Raw genomic sequence first — 17,379 nt, forward strand, 5'->3', positions numbered from 1 at the left:
ACTTGAATTGTCCTTCTAATAAGTCTTTGGAAATGAAAGTATCCAAAAAATTCATCCCTGAAATGTCATAATGAAAAGTGAAGGACAAGAAACTTGTGCTGTTGTTAATGTAGTCAATAAAAACTAGGATTTCTTCCTCCAAACCACCCCATAGAATAAAAATATCATCAAGGTATCTGAGATATAATTTTATTTTAGACATGAAATGACTTTCAGAAATGTGTTCCATTTCCCAACCTAAAAGAACTAAATCGGAATAGACAGGAAAGCAAGCTGCACCCATTGGTACACCTTTAATTTGTTGATAAAATTCCCCTTCGAAACATAAAAAATTATTGTCAAGAACTATCCCCATAAGTTCACAGATCAGTTTCGTTTTGTCATTGTCCAAGTTGGAAAATTTAGATAGCACTTCTTCTAGAAAAACTAGTCCTTCAACTTTGGGAATACAGGTAAACAAGTCTTTGACATCAATAGTCATCATAAAATTCAGGTTGAATTTTTCTCAAGAATTCCCAAGAGTCTTTAAGAAGATGAGGTACCTGGTGTATTATATGTTGTAGATGTGAATCAATGAAAATAGTAAGGGGATGTATCTTGGACCCTCTAGCCGCCACGATAGGTATGAAAGGGGGGTTTTCAACATTCTTGTGTATTTTTGGTATACCGAAGAATATGGGTATCTTAGGATGTTGTCTATATAAAAATTCATAGTCATCCCTAGTAATCCTACCATCCAATAAATATTCCTCTAAATAACTATCAATTCTGTAGCTTGATATATTGATCTGATTCTTAGAAACATTCGTATAAGTACTGTCGTCAAGTAATAAACCTAACATTTCACTTGAATAATCCATGCTACGAAAGATCACTATACCACCCCCTTGTCCGGAACCATAATACGTACATTACTGTCACTTCTCAAGTCTTTTAATAGAGTGTACTCCTCTTTAGTTAAATTCCATTCAGTTAGATTACCTTGTTTAAATTCTTCATAAATGTCTTCCATAACTATTTTTTCAAAAATTTCAATTAAAGGATGAAGGGGTGGATTATAAACACTTCTCTTTTTTAGTCCACTATGTGTAGTATTACTAGTTGAAGGTGAAGAATCTGACTGATTTAGGCTAATTCCAAGATTTAATTTTCTAGTATAAAGTTTTAAAGCTACTATATTATCTACTAAATCTCCATTATTAGAGGGAATAAATTTAATACCCTTTGAGAATAGGGTAAAATATTCTTTAGTTATAATTCTATCTGAATAATTGTAAATGCTAAAACCCTGGTACTGAAAATGATGTAAACTTGTGTTAGAAACTATAGGAAAGTCTAACAACAAATCAGTATCTAATGATAATTCCTGTTGTTGGAATAGTGATTCTTCCTCTGGGGGTAGTAAGTTTTGTTGTACTCCCCCTCCTTCGTGTAATGCCATGCCAGTCTCTCTGAGTGTCTGACCATGGGAAAATCCTCCTCGTAGTGGGGGTCAATGTTTACCCTATCATCTTCCCATCCATTACTATGACTACCCAACCTATCGTTTTTTGGTGAACTATAACCTTCCAACTGTTCATTGTTTACATAAACTCGTGAGGAATAAACCTTGTTCCCAATAAACTGTTGATGTTGTGGAAGTTTATAAATGTATGCCATGTTGTTTTGATAACTTTTTTGATCCCTAGCCAATTTCCGTTTTTTCTTTTGATAAATATTATAGCATCTACTATCCACCTTGTCCAACATTTTAAAATATAATGTACTGTAAAGAGAAAATAACAAATCACTTTTAATTTTGTTATCCAGGCTTTTAACCTCATTTAAAACAGATTCTCTTTGTTGTTCATAATAATGTAGTGTTTTAGAAATTAGTCCCAGACCAACTTCATTAAAAAATTCTGTAAAGTCCGATATAATAGCATCGGTATAATTGATTCCAAAAGGAAACCTGTAAATTCTTAAGCCCTGAGGCACAATTTTTAAATCAATACATTGTTTAAAATAAGCGATGTCCATCTCCACAATTTTGTATTTAAACATTCTTTTTTCTAACAAAAAAATCAAGTCCTTCAAAGAGGAATCACGTATTGGATTGTCCACAGTCTTTGTATTAGCAACACCTTCCCGACAATTGTCGGAAGAAAAAGAGTAATGTTTAGTGAAGACTTTTTCAAATCTGTTGTTAGCTTCTGATTGAGAACCAGACACATTACTAAATAAACGTTCATCCGTAGCCCTGTTATTAGTCTCTAATCCTGCATTAACTTGGTTAACGGATCGAAAAACAGTACCTTTTTTCGGACAAACCACTGGATTGCGAGAGTCTGGATTTATGTTACTCGAACTTGCCAAAATTGGAGATGTTTGAGTCACAGGTAAGTTTCCGTTACTCCTATTCACTTCTGATGGACCATTGAAAGGACTGGTGTTTGGTATACTGGAACCAGGAACGTCACCTACTGAACCCGCTACTTTGCCACAGACGGAAGCCGGTGGATTCAATAATTATTTATTATTTAAGTATTATATATAGTGGTTTTGATAATATAACATGTATTAATAGAATTTTTTATCTATTTATTTTTATAAATCTAATACAATGCTTTTAACATATTTATTCTAGATTTAGTGTTTATAAAACATAATATTTCATCATACATTCTTTAGAGTTTTTAATATTACATTTTTTTGAGATTTGATTTTAATATGTATCCAGTTACGTCAGTTTTATTTGTGGTACTTTGGAAACAGGCTTATATATCTTTAAAATTGTTAATTAGTGAATGAAATGATGACATCATTGATAACTTAATTGTATTTGATATATAAAGGGTCTCTTTGTCTTTGTTCGTTGTTTCTGATGAAGTCTCAGTCAGAGATGAAAGCGCTAAAACCTGTTTTACTACGTGTATTTTTGTGAATAAAGTGGAGTTTTCTACAGTACATTCTATGCCTTGGAGTTCCTGCCATACCTGAAGTTTTTGGTTTACTTAAGTGATTGAAAAATTAATGATTTTAGAGTGTAAGTCACAGACAGCAAATATTTTATCTATTCTAGTTTGGGTACCAAATCTGTGATCTTGCTGGGAAAACAACAAAGATTTATCTTCTTTAAATCTGAAAGTATCTACAAGATGAAATGATTCTACCCACTTGTTTAAAGCTTTTGATACAGCAGATGTATGCAGTGGTCTTTTAGTTGTAGTTTCAGAAATATCAAATATACAGTTAAAATCTCCTCCTAATATTAAGTTGCTTTTATAATTATTGAAAATGAAATCCAAGTGTTTTTTAACAGTGCCTGTTCCAATGCCTGGGAACCAGTATAGATTGACTAGGGTCCATATCCTGTTATTATATTTAACTTTTACTAATGCCATAAGGCCTTCTTTATCTTCATACTTATAAATGATTTCTGGGTTGATCACATTTGTTTTCCATAAAATTGTTACCCCTTTTGTCTGTGTCTTATAAGTGGATTGTGCCAATATCATATATTCCTTAGGATTCCATTTGTAATTGCCATTTGTTTTGAAATGAGTTTCTTGAAGGATGACAATTTGTGCTTTGTTCAGTTTTAAATATTTCGGTAGATTTGATCTCTTGCTAGTATTGTTTAAGCCATTGGTATTTAAATATAATAAAGTTAAATTCATCTTAGATTATTTAGACTATGTATTTTTTGTTTTATTGTGACTATTAAACATTTCCTGTCATAACTATAAAGTATATGCTTGAGTTTTTAAAGGAAATTATCAGTTTTATACTTTGAGTGTTTACCAATAAAGTAATATTTGTGGTCAACATACTAAAATGTTTTGTGAAATACATTTAAATTAATAAATGTTAACTAAACTAAGATCTGCACTAGCCATGGAATGAAAATCATTCCTAATCTGATGGATACACCTAAGTCCATCAGATTATCACGCATACCTTGACAATCCAGAACATCTGAGCTCCATAAATTGAATTATCATATGGAGAATATTTGTAATAGGAATAAACAATATTTATATTATTTTGAACAGATATAGTACTATTGTAGATTAGACAGAATTCTTATACAATATAAATGTCTACTTATTGTATAAGCAATTAATATTTACATTAAAGACAGATGACTAGTAATTCAGTCATAGTAAAGTAGGATGTATCATATATAAAACCTCAGTAAAAGATTATAGCACACAGTTATTTAACATATTCACCCTTATTGATGAAGTCCTTCAAAACTTATTACTTAATATAAATAGATGGTAATAATATTTATACCTAATGTTAATAATACAATGTATTTTACTGGGTATATCAGAAGTTATATTTCATTGTTTACATTATATAACTATTGTGTGTGTATTTATTTTTGGCTGTTGCTTAGTTATTTGAGACACCAAAAGCTGTAATGCTTATTCTTATTATTAGCTCCTTCCAAGCATGTTTATACAGTCCATAGACTTTAAATTATGAGACCATTTTAGTTTCTTATTTGTTATAAGTATAGTTCCATCCTTGCATACACACATATCAGTACTTCAAGCACGGGCAACAATGCCCATCCAGTTTTACCAGAATACCATTTGCTAGTTCATGTGGTGTGTTTTCAGGCTGTTCTTAAAATATCTAAACCAATATTCGTCCTGTTTATTTTACCAGCCTGTTTCATGCAATGGCCATTCTGCAAGTGAACCACTCAACACACCTTCCATTCCCACAGATATTTGCATGAAGGAAATCTGATGACTCTCTAGCACTTCCTGCCAACCCCAAACACCCCTAGAATCAGCTGTCCTCATATGTCCAACACGTCCAAGCAAGCTTACCTCCCAGACCACTGCAAAGGGTACTGCATAAGACTAAGTGCTCTTAGTCTTTCACAATAACTCAGACTTCCACTCTTATGTAAATCCTTAATGTGTCTGAACCAAAATACATTTTAAATATAAAACTGTGCTTTATATTTTTAATTATTTATTTTTTTATCAAGAATCAACTTAATGAGCTAAACGATGTGTTGGGAGATCTTCAATATGTGTACATGTAGTTTAAAACAGCCCCTTTATTATATATATTTTTTTAAACCAAACACTTCATTGCCAAGAATCATCTTGGAGGTTCCTCAGAGCTGTTAAGCATTGTCGTCACTCTGTCTCCATTACCATAGCAACCTGAGAGCATCTGTTTCTGTTAGTGTGTCTGTGTACTACATACCAGATGCTCACGATGTACCTGAAGCAAAGCTTCACTTCACTGCAACTTCAAGCCTAAATTCCCTCCCTTTCAGTGAGACAGCAGCCAGGAAAAGAATGGACAGCAAACAGAAGAAAAACCTCCAAACAAGCCACAACAAGAGATAACACATTCTTCCAGCCTTCCCACCTCTCACTCAGCAGATGCATAAACAAACTATTCTCTGGCAAAATATCCCAAATCACAATTTTATCCACCCCCTTCCCCTGGACCCAGGCTAAAGCACCAAATGTCTCTTCCTAATACACAAGCATCAGTAAACCTGGATCACAAGCCGCAACCCACAGCTTCCCATAGATGAAAACCGCAACATGCAACAGCTGCCAGACACAGCTGCATCCACACACACCATGTCAGGCTTAATCAAACAGCTCTTGATGCTATGATACCTGCCATAATTGATATTAACTATGTTTAGACAGAATAATAATGACATTTGTACTAGCTACCTGACACAGCTGCATCCACACATACCATATCAGGATTGATCAAACAGCACTCGAAGCTATGATACCTGCCATAATTGATATTACCTATGTTTAGACAGAATAATAATGACATTTGTACTAAGAGCTTGCTACTATTATTTAACCAGGATATACATGACATTTCTAAATCATACTTTAACTGAAGAAGGCATTAGTCTCCATGACAGCATTTTTTTTTCAAATCACCCTACTGTTGCTGCTATTATATATGATGTTAATTTGTTACATTTGAGTCTGAACTCTGATGAATGGTACCTTGTTGAATTAGTTAAAATATAAAAAAATAGTTGAAATAGTTAATTAATTACTTAAATTATTACAAATAAAATCAATGAAAAATGAACAAGATAAGTATTCATTGAGTTCAAGTGGGGGAATAGAAACTTCTATGTTTATATTATATGTTGCTTTGTTTGGCTTACATATAATGTAAATAGTAACCCATCTTGACCTACCGCTGTTTGTGAAGAATTATTGGACTCTTTGAACATTCTGAATAAATCATTACTGTTTCTCAGTTATTTAAGAAACCCTCCTTTTTTAATAAAAACAGATGATACTTTCAGAGATGTAACTGTAAGAGTTATTTTTTTGGGACAACTATCAGTTTTTTATTTTTTCTTTCTAGCATCAGTCCAAGGATTTGTTTCTTTTATTCTTTTAAGAGTAGGGGTCATCCTTTCCATTTCTTCTGGGATAGACACTATGTTGTTGTTTTTGATGAATATAGTAGCTTATTCTAAGTCATTAAAGGTTCTCATCTCATTGGCAAAAAGTATTTTTATCTTGGCTGAAAAGGCCAGCTGTGCTTTAATGTTGTTTTGTTTCAATAGTTTTACTATTGGCCATACTTTTTTCCTTTGTTCTAGTATACTGGAAGAATGACCATTATCAAAATTTATCAGGCTTTGATTGTATTTTAAGGGTGATTTTCTCCAAGCAGATTTTAATATTACTTTCTTGTCCAGAAATGAAAGAAATTTTATAACTATGGATCGAGGTGGACTATTTGTTGAGTTAGAAGCAGGTTTCCTTGGTGCTCTATGCACCCTTTCAATTCCAAATGAAAGTCCCTCTTTCAAGTCGAAAAATTCAGGAATCCAGGTTGTTAAGAATAAAATAATGTCTTCTCCTTCAGTGTTTTTAGGCAGACTAAAGATCTTTATGTTGTTTCTCCTTTCTCTGTTTTCTAAGTCATACATTTTGTTAAGCAGCCATGTATTTTGTTTAAGCAGAAATTCATTTTTGGAATTCTCCCTCTTTGAGTTTACCTTCAATATCATTTAGAGAAGTCTCTATATTTGTTATTTTTATATGGTGTCACTGTAATAGTTCCCTAAGAGTATCAGTCTGTTTGAGAATTTAATTTGAGGTTTTCTAAGTCATTTTTAAAGCCATCCATCTTCAAAGATAGTTCCTATAATGCAGGTGTCATCTATTGCAGTTCTTTTTTCAAAACAGCATCTGGATGAGAATTTCTTGAGTTGTTCATATTCAGTGACTCAATATATCTCCAAGTTACTTGACAGGAAATTTTTTGTATATCTCCACCAAAATTAATATTTATGTAGTTTAGTAGTTTATCTATGAATTTCTGACATTTTAAACTTGAAAATAATAAAATGTTCCTATATTATTATACTAGTTTATGGAGCTCCCGAACTTCACTGCTCTCAGTTGGCCATCTAGGCTTCGCCCCACCTGTCACTATATTCTGTGTCCTACAGGCTGCTAAGGGGTGACCTGATGGAAATGCTACACATTCATAAATCAAACTACATAAAGGTCACTCGCTCCAGGGATCTTAACCTAGCCTCTGACTTGAATAGGTCATGCTGGAGAGCTAGATACATCTCTCAGAGGCTGCCACTTTTCTGGAACAGGCTTCCAATTCTCGTGAAACTGAGTCCCTCCCAGACCCTCTTCAAATGGGTCATCCATGTCCCTCCTGAACAGAGGACTCTGGTATTAACTACCATAGACCCTTACCTCTGAGAACTTCACAGACCTACCACTGCCAATTGGGACAACTCAGGATAAATATGGCTATGCTTGTAAGAGCTCTAGGGCCTTTATGCTAGTAACTTTCTGTGAACCTATGAACCACAGTTTGTGCCTCTGAGTACATTGTGTCTGGAATTCTAAGGACTTATATTACTTACTGAAACATTTATCAACTGTAAGGCAAATCACATAGCAATCTTGTTAGAAAATATAAATAAGGTAATACTTCTTCTTTCAGCTTTTCCTGGTTAGGGGTTGCCACAGCAGATCACCTGTTCACTCATGACTGGTAGTGGAGTTTTATGGTATTGAGTTGCCAGCCCAGCACCCAACCTTCCACAGAAGGCACACACACACACCTAGGGCCAATTTAAAGTGTCCAATCCACCTGCAGCATGTCTTTGGGAGGAAACCCACACAGCCACAGGGAGGACATGCAAACTCTGCACAGAAGGCACCCCAGCCGCAGATTGAACCGGAGAACTTCTTACTGTGAGGTGGCAACACTAACCACTGCACCACCGTGGCCACTCAAAATGTAAATAAGGTAATAACGTTCACAAAATAAAGAGAAGAAAAAAGCTGTAGTGTTGCAATTTTTTATTTTATATTATGTGAGGAAAAATGTGCTTCTTTGTTACCAATATCACAGGCTTCCACACATCTAACTGCAAATTACACAGGGAAAAGTTCAAAACGTGGTTCTGTTACACCTGTAATGTCAATTGATACTATGTCACATCTTGACTATATATAACCTCATTTTTTCCTTTACAGTTTATATATGTGTCAGTGATACATTCTGATAATAATATCAAGCATGTCCTGTGGTTCAAATCCAGCATGTGTGCTGTTTGTGTGGATGCAATGATGTTACAGGAACATATGTGCATGTTGCAAAACAACAATGATGAGGAAACATCAAACCTGCAACTTTTAACTATTTGTTTCATATTGTTTTCTTTATCTAGGTATTTATTTTATTTTTTCTTCATCATTTGCCTACCATTTGGCATCGTGCACTCTTGAGTGGCAGCAGTCCACTTACGAAAGAAAAAAGAGAAACAATTAAATCTGCCTGCTTCTGAAGTGCAAATTATACTGGTGCCAGTGCACAGATGTCAGCACTCTGGATCATAAGTGAAGAAAATGCACCTGTCAGGTGGATGTCAGTGACACAAGGTGTATGTGAAGTGAGTTTAGAGAAATAACACAGGTTATACAGGATTCAACTCCAGTTTACAGAAATTATTCTATGACTGTATTTAGAATAATTATTGACCTCCAATGTTGAACATGAACTGAATGAGCTAAAGTTTGTGATACATGATACAGAGATTACCCGTAGTCCATGTGAATGTTTGCTACAAAGGTGTTATTATAAACTGCCCTCTTCTCAACATTAATAACAAAATGTGGTATGGATGTTGTGACATAAGACATTTTGTAGAGTGTGCTAACACAAAAGCAGTAACGTAAGTACTATGGGCGTATGTATTATCTATGCTGGAGAAATGATCCTATCTCACAATTGTTCATCATGACACTTATGCAATATGTTGCAAACTTTGTTGTCATGAATAATTTCATATAATGTACAAGAATGACCTTCTGTTGCTGTCTATGTATCCCCTTTCTGAGCAATTGCCATTACATGAAACCCTAGTTATGTGTAACCTAAATACTACTTGTGACATTGCAAGTAGTTGTGAAAGGGATGACTGTGCCATGCTAAAGCTATAACAGCTTTGTTTCTTGCTACACATATCTGTTAAATATGTTAATTTGCAGTACAGGGTACTGTTTTACTTTTTTTATAACGCCTTTTACATTTGTGATCCACTCAGCAGTGTGCAAATTAGGATCACTTCCTAAGGAAAAAGTGAAAAATTTAATTTCAGTACCCTTTTGTAAGATAAACAAGCCTATCACCAGTGAATGGTCACCAGCACTCTGGAAAGTAATCAGTGAATAAATTCCAGCTGTCAGCTATCTGTAGAACAAGGTGTATGTGAAGTGAGCTTTGAAAAATAAGATAGGTGATATAGGGTTCAAATCCAGTTTACATACATTTACAGAGGGTATCAGAATGTTGTCACAACATTTTGATAACAATTGTAACACTAAATACAAATGAGTACCATAGCTACGTTTATTGCAGCAAATGTACCAGTAATTCTTGCTATAGAAGCCCAATAAAATGTGTGTAAATTAAGTTAAACATGACAATGACGATATTTAATGTAGAATGCACGTGCATAGGTATGATGTGCATAATATTTTTGTTATATTTATGCACTATCACATCATAAGTATGTGCTTATGACAGTATGTCTGGTAAAATCTGTATGTAATCTATTGCTGCTTGTATCTGGAATGCATTTACAAACACAAATACTCAGTTTTACATAGAAATGCAGTCCCATGAATAAGCAAAGTCACAGATAAACAAGCATCTCTGAAGCATATCTCCAATCATTGTTATATTAATATACCCAAATTACCATGCTAAAATGTTCTCCTGTAGCAATGATAATTAATAAGTAAAGTTTAACATTTTATCCTTTTTTTTCTCCATGGGTTTAATTCCAAGGTGGTATTACTCAGTACAAAACTTTTCTGCTAAACAACTGTAATTATAACAGAAATCATAGAGCTTTTCAGTGTTTAACACTGGAACATGTGCCAAGAGTTTAAGCTTCACACATAGCCAAATTGCATTGCCATATTTCACACCTTCTGTCCTTTTTGATGCATTAAGTGCCGATATGTCTGTCAAACCATTGTGGAAATGCAGCTGGCAAGACTGTGCATCTTTGCACACAAGATGTTGCACGTGATATCTAAACTGAGCATCAGTTCTGATGCATATTTATATCCTGATTGTTGTAGAATGGTTGGCAAAGGTAGGGATGGTTTTCCACATATAAAACTATGGTGGGATGTTGAGGAATCCTGGATTTTTATGGCACTCCTCGTGAAGTGTCACAGCCATAGGCTGCTGCAAGGGAATTATACTAGCTCTCAACTATAGACTGAAGCTTGGAATTGCTTGACCAAGGCTGTCTCTGGTGCAACTGGCATCCCACACACTGAGAATCAATGTCGTCACCACTACACTGACTTGAAGTGGTGTAAGCAGGACCTCCTGAGCTGATGGGTGGATGAATTTAGGATTGCAAACATCCCTTAGTTGTGTATGTATACTGGCCTATCACCTGTCTAGGATATGTCATTAATTAGCCAGCAAATGCAGTTATTCATTATGTCCTCCGATATCTATTTTTTTTATTTTATCTAATGTACAGCTATAGCAGAGATAGCAGAAAATAATGAGGTGCATCATGAGGAACTAATTTGCCTCAGGGAGACACAGGCTAAGCATGCATCAGGTCAGAATGCAAGGCAGAAAAGAATTTTCAGTCCATCACTGTATAACATCTTGAGCAGGCATACCTTAACTCTGATATCAAACATACCTGCCTGCTGTAATAGCTCTTGGTTATTGCATTAGGTAATGAGTACATCTGTTTAATTCTGTGTGGGTTCATACTGTCCAGATTTTTGCAGAATGTCCAGATTGTTGGCTCATATTTTTGGTTTGTTCCTCATAAAATTTGTGTTTTATGGCAAATCACTGGGATGATCTGAGGATTGAAATGACTAAATAATGACATACATTTGAGTTTCAGACTTCAAATCCTTCAGAAAATGTATGTTAAAATAAATAATTAATAATAAATAATTTAACATACATAAATGTATGTTAAAATAAATAATTAATAATAAATAATTTAACATACATAAATGTATGTTAAAATAAATAATTTTTTATGCAAATCTGTTTAAATTTGCTTTGCTGACCTGTGGGAATACAGAGTAAAGGCAGAGTAAAAGCATTACTTTGAAACAGTTACTCTAGTTGTTAGGCTGATGGATGCAATGAACTGCAAGTTCCTTTGTGGTGTGTTAAGATAATCCCTCTGTGTGTAGGCTGAGGTTTTTGTATAGTGTCATGGGTTCGAACACAACTTTATGTCAAATTATTATGTCATGACATATTATATTCCTGTCATATCTTTAACTGCAAATGTCCATATTCATACCCATTTAAACACTTCATTAACGTATTATTTCAACAGTGCAACAAGAAAGCATTTGCAAAAGCATTAAATCCCCAAGTGGGAGACTAAGTAAGGCACCCTTATCCTGTTTATGTCTTAATGTAATTTGCACTTTCCTACCTGTTCTTGTTCCATATAGCAAGTACTTTATTGTAGCAAAGCATGACAGCTTAATAATGAGGAAAAATTTGAGTAGCACACCATAATGATGGTCCTACGTGCACCATAAATGATACGGTTGCTATCTCTCTCTCTCTCTCATTCTCTGAGCTTATCTGTTCTGCTTCAATACATTTTCACTGCCTCTTCAATTTTATGCTTTAAAGCATATGAATTTGGGAGTTCCTTTTTGGTGTAATGAGAGCATACTTAGATCTATAGACTGATTTTACCTGCTTTCAAGGGTTCTAATCCAGGCATTAGCCAAGTGTTACTGTGTTTTTATAAGACTATTTTATGTGTAGCTGTTGCCTATATATTGTTATGAGCCACCATTATCCTGCTTCGGTCAGAATCTACTTGGTCCCTGCCTCTGTCTCTCCCTGTCTATGTATCTTCCCACTTCTAGTTTATCAGTGCTTCTCCTCTGCATTTGTAGAATATCTGCTACCAAGAAGCACCTGTAACTTAGGGGAAATGGAAGTACACAGATTATTGCAAAATCCTGTGTGCCTTCAGCTGCATGACTTTGTTGCTGTTCATGTTACTGTGCTTAGCTTCACTGCACCATGTACAGTCAGGCTAATCTTGCCTTGAGCAGGCTGAATGGTTGGATGTACACCTTGTCGGAATTTCATATGTCAAATATTGTTAAGAAGCATTCTATATTGGATCATTTCAGTAGCATAGCTAGGGCAGAGTGAGAGAGGCAACTGCCCTGGGCACAAAGTGTTGGGGCAGTGCAGTCAGCCAATCCCAATATGGAACGCAATACTGGCTTGTAAAAGCCGGTATTGTATTTCCGGACAAACATGAGCACTGTGGTGTTCCGTGTGTGCTCTAAAGTGTAACAACTGCTTGCTATCCCCCGGATTCTCAAAAACTTACACGGCATGCATGATTAGTATAAGAGGTAATTTTGCCAATATGGCAGCCGAGCGATCCACGTACGTGGCCGTTTGATGTGCACGAGCCCTCTAGCACTAGTGCTGCATGTTTCCAGCCCCCGTATACAAATTACCCCATTTGCAGGTGAAAACCATGCAAATGAGGTAAAGCTGCCATCCAGGAAGCAGGAATCAGGGCATGCAGGACTAGCGTAATATGCAGAAATGTACTTGGCTATTAACCGAGTATGGTACTGCAAAATCCAAAACGGGGACATGACAGCTCCAAATAAAGGCTGCATATCATTGAAGAAGCATGCCAATGGCCAAGTATAAGGTCACTGGCATTGCAAACAATGCAAAATGTACAAAATACAATTTTTATTATATGTTCACCAATCACAGCTGGTGAAGCATAGGGCAGTGGCATGCAAATGGGATCGGTGGGGAAATAAGAAAATAAACCTAAAAAAAGCAGTCTAACTAAAATCGGTATTCCGCCATGCAAGTCAATGGCAGGCAAAAGACAACCTGGCTAGTGAATAGTGGTTGCTAAGGGGGGAGGCACAGTGTGACACATGTAATTATGCATTAGCAGGCAATCCCATGCAATTGAGGAGAAGGATAGTGAATACCGGTTTTCCCCAGCATGTGAGACAGGTCCCAATAGGGTAAGAGTATGAACAGCTGAGTGCAAGACTAGGAGGTAGGTGACATCATTGGTGGGTGTGTCAGGCATACTGTAAGTGGATTGGAGCCCTGTGGCTCGAGTATGCTCCTAGCTTAGCACAGCCAAGCTAGGGGTGTGTTTCCAAACCTGCCCAGCACTCCTTACACACTGTATGCGGGTGTGCAAGCCATGCACTGAGATTTACAGGAAGAAAAAAGAAGTAAATCCAGGAAACAGCAGCAGTGTGCACATCTCAGTACTCTGTTTGCATGGCGTGGCCACGGGTCCAAACAGAAGGGCAATGGGAAGGGAAATCAGCAGTAGGAAGGTATTCAAGGAGAACTAGCATATCTGGCAGGTGAAATGTATCAGAAGCAGCCAATTACACAGGCAGCAGCCCAGCCCAGAACACTACTATAAACTAAGCAAACACTTTCCCCACTGGTGTTTCTCACACTCTACACCAGCGGTGTATACAAGCGGGGAAATTTTAACAAACAAACCTACAAAATGAGAAGGGCTGCTGCAGACAACATAGAGCAACATGTGCAAGAGGCTGAGGGTGGTGAGGATGCGCATGCTGCCGAACAACCCAAAGTGAGGAGACAGAGAAGAGTGTACAGACCCAGGGTAACCTACCAGGGTCTACATGAGCTGGAGATAGTGGAGCACTATAGGGTGGACAGCGACCTCCTACAGCAAGTAGTTGAGCTGTGCTGGCCACACCTGACACACCAAACTGAACATGGGATATCCATCCCAGTGGATGCCAAGGTATGTGTAGGCCTAGGTATACTAGCCACAGGTACCACCCAAAGCACAACTAGGGATAACATGGGGATCTCACAGGCATCAGCATCCAGAGTATTCCATCAGCTCCTAGATGCCATGTCAGCACATGCCAGTGAGCAGGTATATTTTCTCAACACCCGTGAGGTGTTGACCGGCAATATGCGTCTCTTCAACCAAATAGCAGAATACCCTGGGGTAGTGGGTGCTATAGACTGAATACACATACACATCAAATCACCACCCGGTGAGCAGGGTAGGGCCTACATCAACCGCAGGGGCAACCCCTCCATCAACTGCCAGGTCATATGTGCTGCCCAGGGCATTATAATGAATGTGTGTGCTGGCTGCCCTGGAAGCTATGATGATTCCCACATATGGCATCTGATGCAGCTGTACCAGAGATTTGCCAATGGGGACATCTCCTATGGTCACCTAGTGGGAGATGCTGGGTACACACTGGAGCCGTGGCTGATGACAACCATCAGAAATGCACACACACCTGAACAACAATGCCATAATGAGGCTCACGCACAGGCCAGACATATAATAGAGCGTGTGTTTGGGATGCTCAGGACACAGTTCTGGTGTCTCGACACATCTGGTGGAGCCTTGCTATATGCACCAGCTACATGTACCCAAATTGTTATGGTATGTGCGATGCTACACAATAAGATTCTGCGGAAACAGCTTCAGCAGGAATAACATGGGGCAGGGCCACACAGCACCCCCGCCAATGCCAAGGCCTGCACAGGCACAGAGTGACCCAGAGGAAGAAGAACCTGAGCCTGTCCCAGTAGGCAGAAAGAGGCATACCTAGTATGCCCTGGCCTTGGCAAAGAGGCAAGGCATAGCACATGCACTGACACAATAGGGTCTCAAGGAATGACACCTCTCTCCGACTCGCACATACAGTAAAAGGGATGCCAAACATGACACCACCAGTGCTCAACCATGTGTAAGGAGTGTACTATGTTTATCTGACATAGGCAGCCCTCCAGCACCATCAATAAAACTGGCACACCCACAAGGTACGTCAATCAACCTACCAATTGCCAAATGGAGTAGAATGTGTTGTCACCTGTAGATATGGTATTGATGTGAGCATGCAAGGGAATTGGGTGGATGAATGTTATGGCAGCATACAGTAGACACCCATAGTGTCACCCTGACATGTGAAACACATACTGGAGTCACAATAGTAGCCAGTACTACACAGGGAGGCAGAAGCAACTGCAGGAAATGTGCTGTGCAAATGCGTGTCCATATGACCTGCACATGCCAGTCAGGACGGTTCACATACCCAACAACAGTCGCAGCCAGCAGGACAGGTGGTCACAAACCCAAACAGGGCCTGTGTCATGGCCCCAGAATGATGGCTAGGGTTAACCCCACCCCCAGGCATCCACAGACAGACCACAGCAGGGCAAACAGTGGGATGCCAGTTCTGAAGGGTAGGACATCAGACAATAATATGTAGGGCAACAAAAGCCACAATCTGTAGTACACTGGTGTGCCTCTAGACAGTATGATAGTTAGTAATACAGAATGAAATGGAGTACATGACATACCAGTGCAGTCATAGCAAATGTGTACAAGTGCCTCTTGTGCCCCCCCATCCTACATAGCAATGTAATGACAGTCAGATGTGCCCCCCTCCACTCCCATGTAGACATGTAGAAACAGCCAGGTATGCCCCTACCACTACACCTGCGTAGAAATGTAATAATGGTCAGGTTTGCCCCCCCAATCCTGTGTAGAAATGTAGTAACATGCATGAGTAGGTATAATACGAGTAGAGCAGAGATTCCCAGAGGTGCCCAAGGTAGCAGCATAGGTTGTAGCATGCGCACAATATGCAGGCCTGTGTGTGGTAGGATGGCATGTGTCTCATATTGTGTGAAAGTGGCCAGTATGTATGCAAGTCGAGGTAAGACCTGATGGCCATAGTCCAGTACTGCTAATGACAAGGACAAGCCCTCACAACTGCAGTGGCAAGGACAATCCCCACCAGTATACAACCTGCTAGCAGTAAGCCAATGAACATGTATGGTGGTAATATGTGTCACCATCTGAAAGACTGACATGGCATGGCTGTTGGGCTAGATATACAAGCAGTACACAGGGGAAAGTACCCTGCCAGTATCCACACCACCTGATCAAGACTGATAGAAGGAACTTGCATGAACACCTATCACACCTACCCTTTCACCCCAGGGGAATATACTGTCTGGTTGTCTGGGACTTTAGGCCTGACAGAATGCAATGGTTTGCCACATGTGGCCCGCAGCATCATCTAATTCCCCACAGGCCTCTGCCAAAGGCCTGTGTCTCACATATACTGCCAATGCATGTGAAGTCATGGAAACCCAAATAACGACATAACACACTCCACAAAAGCCATATGCAAGGCCATGTGGACAAACCACAGTAACATGTCCACCATGTCCCACTGCATGAACTGAGGACCAACACTAACACAGACTTGTGATGGGGTGATAACCTTAGGGAAAGTATCAGAGAATGCATGCTTAATGTCTGGAAGAGGTTAGAGTAACAGGGGGGATAGGTGCATGGGCAGCATGGAATGTGCAGGGTCTGACACCAAGCTATGTGCCCACACTATCCCTGGCTGCAAACACATAAATAGGTGGCTACACACCTGCCCGTACACCACAATAGGGTTAATGTCCTGACCCATGGCCCCTGCCTCTGGGCAACCTCTGCAAATCTGTACAGCTGTGAGGCACTGCCACAGCAATATAAGTCCAGACTGTCTTGTCAATGGATGTACAGGTATGGGAACCCCCTCCAGCACTCTACCAAGGTGCTGAACTGGATACACAGACCCAGCAGCAGGTGTATGTAGCTCCCCCTCCACAATGACATAACTTACCATGAACACGTAGGTGTCTACCCACAATACCAGACACAGCTGCAGTCACCCTTGTCCCCCAAGACAGCACTGTGAGCAAGAATGTCCACTTGGCAGTACATGGAGACAG

The sequence above is a fragment of the Protopterus annectens genome, chromosome 1.part0, assembly GCF_019279795.1.
Source record: "Protopterus annectens isolate FY-2018-M chromosome 1.part0, PAN1.0, whole genome shotgun sequence".
In the NCBI taxonomy this organism is placed as follows: domain Eukaryota; kingdom Metazoa; phylum Chordata; order Ceratodontiformes; family Protopteridae; genus Protopterus; species Protopterus annectens.